The sequence below is a fragment of the Saimiri boliviensis genome, chromosome 10, assembly GCF_048565385.1.
Source record: "Saimiri boliviensis isolate mSaiBol1 chromosome 10, mSaiBol1.pri, whole genome shotgun sequence".
In the NCBI taxonomy this organism is placed as follows: Eukaryota; Metazoa; Chordata; class Mammalia; order Primates; family Cebidae; genus Saimiri; species Saimiri boliviensis.
Window position 1 is genome coordinate 29,797,528 of NC_133458.1, and position 7,781 is coordinate 29,805,308.

A 7,781-nucleotide genomic window follows, 5' to 3' on the forward strand; every position below is an offset into this window, starting at 1 on the left:
AGTTATTGTTGATGGGTCAATCTATTGTGCTGTCAAATACTAGATATTTTTGTACCCGTTGATAATCCCTCTCCCACTATCTCTAGTAACTATCATTCTACTCTCTATCTTCATGACTTCAGTTGTTTTCATTTTTAGCTCCTGCAAATAAGTGAGAACATGAGAAGTTGTCTTTCTGTGAATGGCTTACTTCACTTAACATAATGATCTGTAGCTCCATCCATGTTGTTGCAAATGACAGGATCTTATCCTTTTTATAGCTGAATAGTACTCCATTGTGTATATATACTACATTTTTTTGTCCATTGGTCTGTTAATGGATACTTAGGTTGCCTCCAAATCTTGGCTATTGTGAATAATGCTGGAATAAACATGGAGAGTGCAGATCTCTTTAATATACTGATTTCCTTTCTTTTTGGTATATACCCAGCAGTGGGATTCCTGGATCATGTGGTAGCTCAATTTTTAGTTTTTTGTTTTGAGGAGACTCCAAACTATTCTCTATAGTGGTTGTACTAATTTGCATTCCCATGAAAGGGTTCCCTTTTCTTCACCTCTTCTCCAGTATTTGTTATTGCCTATCTTTTGGATTAAAGCCATTTTAACTGGGGTGAAATGAGATCTCATTGTAGTTTTGATTTGCATTTCTCTGATGATCAGTGATGTCAAGCCCCATTTCATATACTTTTTGCCATTTGTAGGTCTTCTTTTGAGAAATGTCTATTCGAACCTTTTGCCCATTTTTGATTGGATTATTAATATTTTTCTAAAGCACTGTTTAAACTCCTTCTGTATTCTGGTTATTAATCCCTTGTCAGATGGATAGTTTGCAAATATTTTCTCCCATTCTGTGTGTTGTCTCTTCACTTTGTTAATTGTATCCTTTGCTGTGCAGAAGCTTTTTAACTTGATGTGATCCCATTTGTTCATTTTTGCTTTGGTCCCCTATGCTTATGGGATATTGCTCAAGAAATTTCTGCCCAGACCAATCTCTTAGAGATTTTTCCCAATGTTTTACTCTAGTAGTTTCATTGTTCTAGATCTTAGATTTAAGTTTTTAATTCATTTCAATTTGATTTCTGTGTATGTTAAGAGATAGCAGTCTAGTTTCATTCTTTTGCATATGGATAGACACTATGTATTGAAGAGACTGTCTTTTCCCCAGTGTATGTTCTTGGGACCTTTGTCAAAAATAAATTCACTCTAGGTAGGTGGGTTTGTTTCTGGGCTTTGTATGCTGTTCCACTGGTCTATGTGTCTATTTTTATGCTAGTACCATGCAATTTTGATTACTGTAGCTCTGTAGTATAATTGTAAGTCAGGTAAAGTGATTCCTTCAGTTTTGTTCTTTTTGCTTAGGATAGTTTTGGCTATTTGGGGTCTTTTGTTATTCCACATGAATTTTAGGATTGTTTTTTCTATTTCTGTGAAGAATATCACTGGTATTTTGACCGGGATTGCATTGAATCTTCAGATTGCTTTGGGTGGTATGGACATTATAACAATATTGATTCTTCCAATCCATAATCATGGAATATTTTTTCATTTTTGGTGTCCTCTTCAATGTCTTTCATCAGTGTTTTATAGTTTACATTATGGAGATCTTTCATTTCTTTGGATCAAGTTAATTCTTAGGTATTTAATTTTATGTGTGGCTATTGTAAATGAGATTACTTTTAAAATTTCTTTTTCATATTGTTCACTGTTGGTATATATAAACACTATTGATTTTTGTATGTCGATTTTGTCTCTTGCACTTTCTTGAATTTATCAGTTCTAATAATTTTCTTGTGGAAAACTTAGTTTTTTTCGAATATAGGATCATATCATATGCAAACAAAGATAATTTGACTTCTTCCTTTCAATTCAGATGGAAAGGAAGTATGTCTTTATAGCTTTCTCTTGTCTGACTGCTCTATTGAAGACTTCCAGTACTATGGTGAATAACAGTGGTGAAAGTGGGCATCCTTGTCTTGTCCAGATCTTAGAGGAAAGTCTTTTCATTCTTTTCCCATTCAGTATGATACTAGCTGTGGGTCTGTCAGATATCCCTTTTATTGTGTTGAGATGTGTTTCTTTTATATACAGTTTTTGGGGGTTTTGTCATGAGAGATACTGAATTTTGTTAAATGCTTTTTCTGTATTAATTAAAATGATCTTATGGTTTTGTTCATCTTTCCTTCATTCTGTTGATATGATGTATCATATTGATTTACATATGTTGAACTATCCACATATTCCTGGGGTTAATCCCATTTGGTCATAATGAATGATATTTTCAATGAGTTGTGTAATTTTATTTGCTAGTTTTTTTGTTGAGGCTTTTTGCATCAGTGTTCATCAAAGACATTGGCCTGTAGTATTCTTTCTTTGATGTGTCTTTGCCTGTTTTTGGTATTACAGTAAAACTCATAAAATGATTTTGGAAACATTCCCTCCTCTATTTTTTTGAAATCATATGAGTAGAGTTAATATTCGTTCTTTTAAATGTTTGGTAGAATTCAGCAGTGAAGCCATTGGATCCCAAGCTCTTCTCTGCTGGGAGACTTTTTATTACAGTTTCAATTTCATTACTGTTACTGGTCTGTTCATGTTTTTTATTTCTTCATTGTTCAATCTTGGTAGATTATATGTATCTAGGAATTTGTCCATTGCTTTTCAATTTATTGGCATATACTGGCTTTTAGTAGCCTGTAATGATCATCCTTTGAATTTCTGTGGTATTTGTTTTAATGTCTCCTTTTTCATCTCTGATGCTGTTTGTTCGAGTCTTCTCTCTTTTTTTCTTAGTCTAGGTAAAGGTTTGTTGATTTTGTTTATCTTTTCAAAAAACCAAGTTTTAGTTTCATTGATCCTTGGTATTTTTTCATTTCAGTTTTACTTATTTCTGCTCTGATCTTGATTTCTTTTCTTCTACCAATTATGAGTCTGACTTGCCCTTGCTTTTCTCATTTTTAAAGATGTATTGTTAGGTTGTTTACTAGAGGTTTTTCTACCATTTTGATGTAAGTGCTTATAGTTATAAACATTTCTGTTAGTACTGCTTTTGCTGTATCCCATAGATTTTGGTATGTTTTGTTTCCATTACCATTCTTTTCAAGAAATTTTTCAATTTCCATCTTAATGTCTTCATTGACTTACTGGCCACTCAAGAGCATGTTGTTTAATTTCCTTGCACCCATGTAGTTTCTAAAATTCCTCCTGTTATTTGATTTTTAAAAAATTTTTCTTTTTTTTTCATTTTGTGTTATTGATTTTTAATTTTATTCCATTGTGGTCCAAAGAGATACTTGATAGACTTTCATTTATTTGAATTTTTTATGACTTCTTTTGTGGTCTAATATGTGGTCTATCCTTGAGAATCATCCACATGCTGAGTAGAAGAGTATATATTCTACAGACAGTGAATGAAAAGTCCTGTAAATATTTATTAGATCAATATATAGTACAGATTAAGTCCAATGTTTGTTGATTTTCTGTCTAGATGATCTGTCTAATACTGAAAGAGGAATGTTGAAATCTCCAGTTATTATTATGCTACTATTCTCCTGGTAGCAAATAAGTCTCATGAGATCTAATGATTTTATAAGGAGTTTCCCCTTTGACTTGGATCTCATTTTCTCTTGCCTGCCACCATGTAAGATGTCCTTTGCTCTTCCACCATGACTGTGAGGCCTCCCCAGCCATGTGGAACTGTGAGTCAATTAAACTTCTTTCCTTTATAAATTACCTGTTCTTGGGTATGTCTTTATTAGCAGTGTCACAACAGACTATTACAAGTATGTTTTCATTTCTTACCTTTTATTTTGTGTGTCTGTCATATGTTTTTCGATTTGAGCTTATTATAAGGCTTGCAGATAATATCTTAAAATCCATTATTTTAAACTGATGACAACTTCACACTGATTGTATAAACAACCAAAGAGAAAACTAATAAAAACTCTATACTTTAGCTTCATCCCCACTCTTTAACTTTTTGTTGTTTCTGTTTCTAGATTATTACTTGAAAAGTTGTTGTAGTCATTATTATTATTATTTTGAGACAGAGTCTTGCTCTGTCACCCAGGCTGGAGTATAGCGGTGTGATCATGGCTCACTGCATCCTTGATCTCCTGGGCTCAATTTTCCCACCTCAGACTCCTGAGTAGCTGGCACTACAGGCATATGCCACTACACCCAGCTAGTTAAAAAAAATTACAAGGGGTCTGCCTACTTCAGCCTCCCAAAGTGTTGGGATTATAAGAGTAAACCACCAAGACTGGCCTGTAGTTATTATTTTTAGTAGGTTTATCTCTAGTCTTTCCACTCAACATATGTGTAATGTACACACCACAATTAAAGTGTTATAATATTCTGTGTTTTTCCATGTATTTACTATTACCAGTGAGTTTTATTCCTTTAGATGATTTCTTATTGGTCATTAATATCCTTTTCTTTCAGATTGAAGACTTCCCTTTAGAACTTTCTTGTAGTACAGGCCTGCTGTTGATGAAATCTCTCAGCTTTTGCTTGTCTGGGAAAGACTTTATTTCTTCTTAATTTTTAAAAATAGAGATGGGGTCTCTCTATGTTGTCCAGTCGGATCTTGAATTCCTGGGCTTAAGGGATCCACCCACCTCATCTTTCCAAAGTGCTAGGATTACAGGCGTAAGCCACCAGGCTCAGCCTCTCCTTCACTTTTGAAGGATATTTTTCTGGATACAATCTTCTAGGAAACCTTTTCTTTAATGCCAGGAACTCTTAGATTTGCCCTTTTGAGGTTACTTTTTAGATTTCCTAGGTATGTTTAATTCTTTTAAATGCTTTTCTTTTGTCTCTTCTGACTGTATATATTCAAATAATATGTCTTTAAGCTTACTAATTCTTTATTCTTCTTCACCAATTCTGCTTTTAAGAGACTCTGTTGCATTTTTCAGTATGTTAATTGCACTTTTAGCTCCAGAATTTTGCTTGATTCTTTTAGATCATTTCAATCTCTTTGTCAAATGTATCTGAGAGGATTCTGAGTTCCTTCTCCATGCTATTTTAAATTTCACTGAATCCTCAAAATAGCTATTTTGAATTCTCTGTCTGAAAGATCACATATTTCTGTCTGTCCAGGATTGGTCCCTGGTGGCTTACTTTTTTATTTGATGAGGTTATATTTTCCTGGATAGTCTTGGTGCTTGTGGATGTTTGTTGGTGTCTGTGCATTGAAGAGTTAGGTATTTATTATAGTAGTCTTCATAATCTGGGCTTGTTTGTAATCATCCTTCCAAATATTGAAGGGACTTGGGTTTTGTGATCTAAATTTTTGGTCACTGCAGCCATATCTGCATTAGTGGGCAACCCAAGTCCAGTAATGCTGTGGCTCCTGCAGACTTGAAGAGGTACCACATTGGTGGTATTGGATAAAATGTTGAAGAATTCCCTGGATTACTAGGTGGAGATTCTTGTTCTCATCTTTTACTCTCTTCCATACAAATGTAGTCTTTCTGTGCTGAGCTTTGAGGAACTAGAGATGGGGTGACACAAGTACCCCTGTGGCCACCACCACTAGGACTGTACTGGGTCAGACCTGAGGCCAGCACAGCAATCAATATTACATAAGGCCCATGGTAACCACTGCCTGGCTACTGTCTATGTTCCCTCAAGGCCCTAGGGCTCTAAAATGAGCAGATGATGAAGTTAGCCAGGCTTGTGTTCTTCTTTTCAGGGTAGTGAGTTCTTCCTGGGTCCAGAGATACTGTCCAGGAACCACAGCCTTGAGTCAGACATCTTAGGAATCTACCTGGTGCTCTATTCTACTGTGGCTGAGCTGGCACCAATGCCATAAGACAAAGTTCTTCCCACTCTTCTCTCCTCTTTCCACAAGCACAGTAGTCTCTCTCTGTGGTCACGACCACCCCAGGCCCATGGCCTATACTGTTTGGCTCCCACTGATGTTCACTCAAGGCCCAAGGGCTCCTTAATCAGCATATGGTGAATGCCACCAGGCCACGGACTCTCCCTTCAGGGCAGTGGGCTCCCCTCTTGCCCAGGGCAGGTCCAGAAATGGCTTCTAAGGGCCAAGACCTGGAAGTTGGAATCCCAAGTGTCTGCTTGCCGCTGTAACCCCACTGTATTAAGCCATTTTTGCATTGCTATAAAGAAATACCCGAGACTAGGTAACTTATAAAGAAAGGAGGTTTAATTACCCACAGTTCTGTAGGCTTCACAGGACGCATGGTACTCATATCTACTCAGTTTCTGCGGAGGCCTCAGGAGGCTTCTAATCATGGCAGAAGGTGAAGGGGAAGTAGGCATGTCTCACTGCAAAAGCAGAAGCAAGTGAGACAGAGAGCAAGGAGGAGAGGTGCTACATACTTTTAACCATCCAGATCTTGTGTGAACTCAGAGTGAAAGCTCATTTATCACCAAGGGGATGGCCGAAGCCATGCATGAGGTATCCACACCATGATGCAAAAACCTCCTACCAGGGCCCACCTCCAGCACTGGGGATTACATTTCAATATGAGATTGGGGTGGGGACAAATATCCAAATTATATCAACCACTGTGGCTGAGCTGGTACCTAGGCTGCAAGACAAAGTCCTCTTTACTTGTCCCTCTCCTTTTCTCCCTGTAGTGACCACAGCTGGGAAGGCAGTACATTTCTGAACCTGACTCAAGGCCCACAGTGAGCCCTCCCTGCCTAACTGCTGATTATTCAGGCTCAGGATCTCTTTTAGTCAGCAGGTGATAAATCTTGCCAGGACTAGGTCCTTCCTTTCAAGGGAGTGGGTTCCCTTCTGGCCAATGATGTATTTAAAAATGTCATCCAGGAGCTGGGGACTGGAATGGGGACTCAAATCTCTGTTTGGTGCCCTATCCTACTGTGACTGAGCTGGTATTCATGTTGCAAGTAAAAGTCCTTTTTACTCTTCCAGCTCTGCCTCTCAAGTAGAAGGAAGGAGTCTCCTGAAGCTGTGAGCTGCACTGCCTGGGGTAGGGAGAGGGGTAGTATATGCATTCCCTTGGCTGCCCTGGCTAGTGTCTCACTAGGTCACATGTCCCCCAAGTCCACTGGCTCTGAGCCCATCACAGCACTGGGACTTGCCCAGGAATTTCAGTCCTTATGGCCTAGACTGCCTTTCAAGTTTATTTAGGATAACAGAACATTTTAGCCCATGGTGGCAGGGCTTGCTGGAGTTCAGGTTTTGACTGCTGGGATGGGCTATCACTTTCTGGTGATAAATGGGTTGGTCTAAATCTTCCCTCTGTGGGTGCTGGGTGAATTTTGCTTGGTGTTGCTTTCTGCTGTGACAGGGCAACATTGAGTTCCAAAGTCCCACAGTTACTGTGCTCTTCCTCCCCAAGCACGCATATTCTTTCTGTGTCACATGGCTGCAGCTGGGGGATGGAGGAGGGGTGCATTGGCAATTCAAGACTCTTTCCTAGCCTCTTTAGTGCCTCTTTCAGCGATATGAAGTAAAAACCAGGTACTGTGACCACTCACCTGATTTTTTGTGCTTATGAAGGTGCATTTTTTTTTTCATGGATCGTTGTTCAAGTTGTTCAAGTGAACCACTGATGGAGCCTTCTATTGGGCCATCTTACTCCCAGATTTTCTGTTTTCTTCTAGATATTTTATAGTTTTAGCTTTTACATTTAGATCTGTAATCCATTTTGAGTTAATTTTTGTAAAGTGTTGAAGTTAATTTTTATTTTTATATGTATATATTCTATTTTTACAGCACCATGCTTTTTTCAAAAATAATTTCAACTTTTATATTGGAGTCAGGGGTATGGTTATATTGTGTG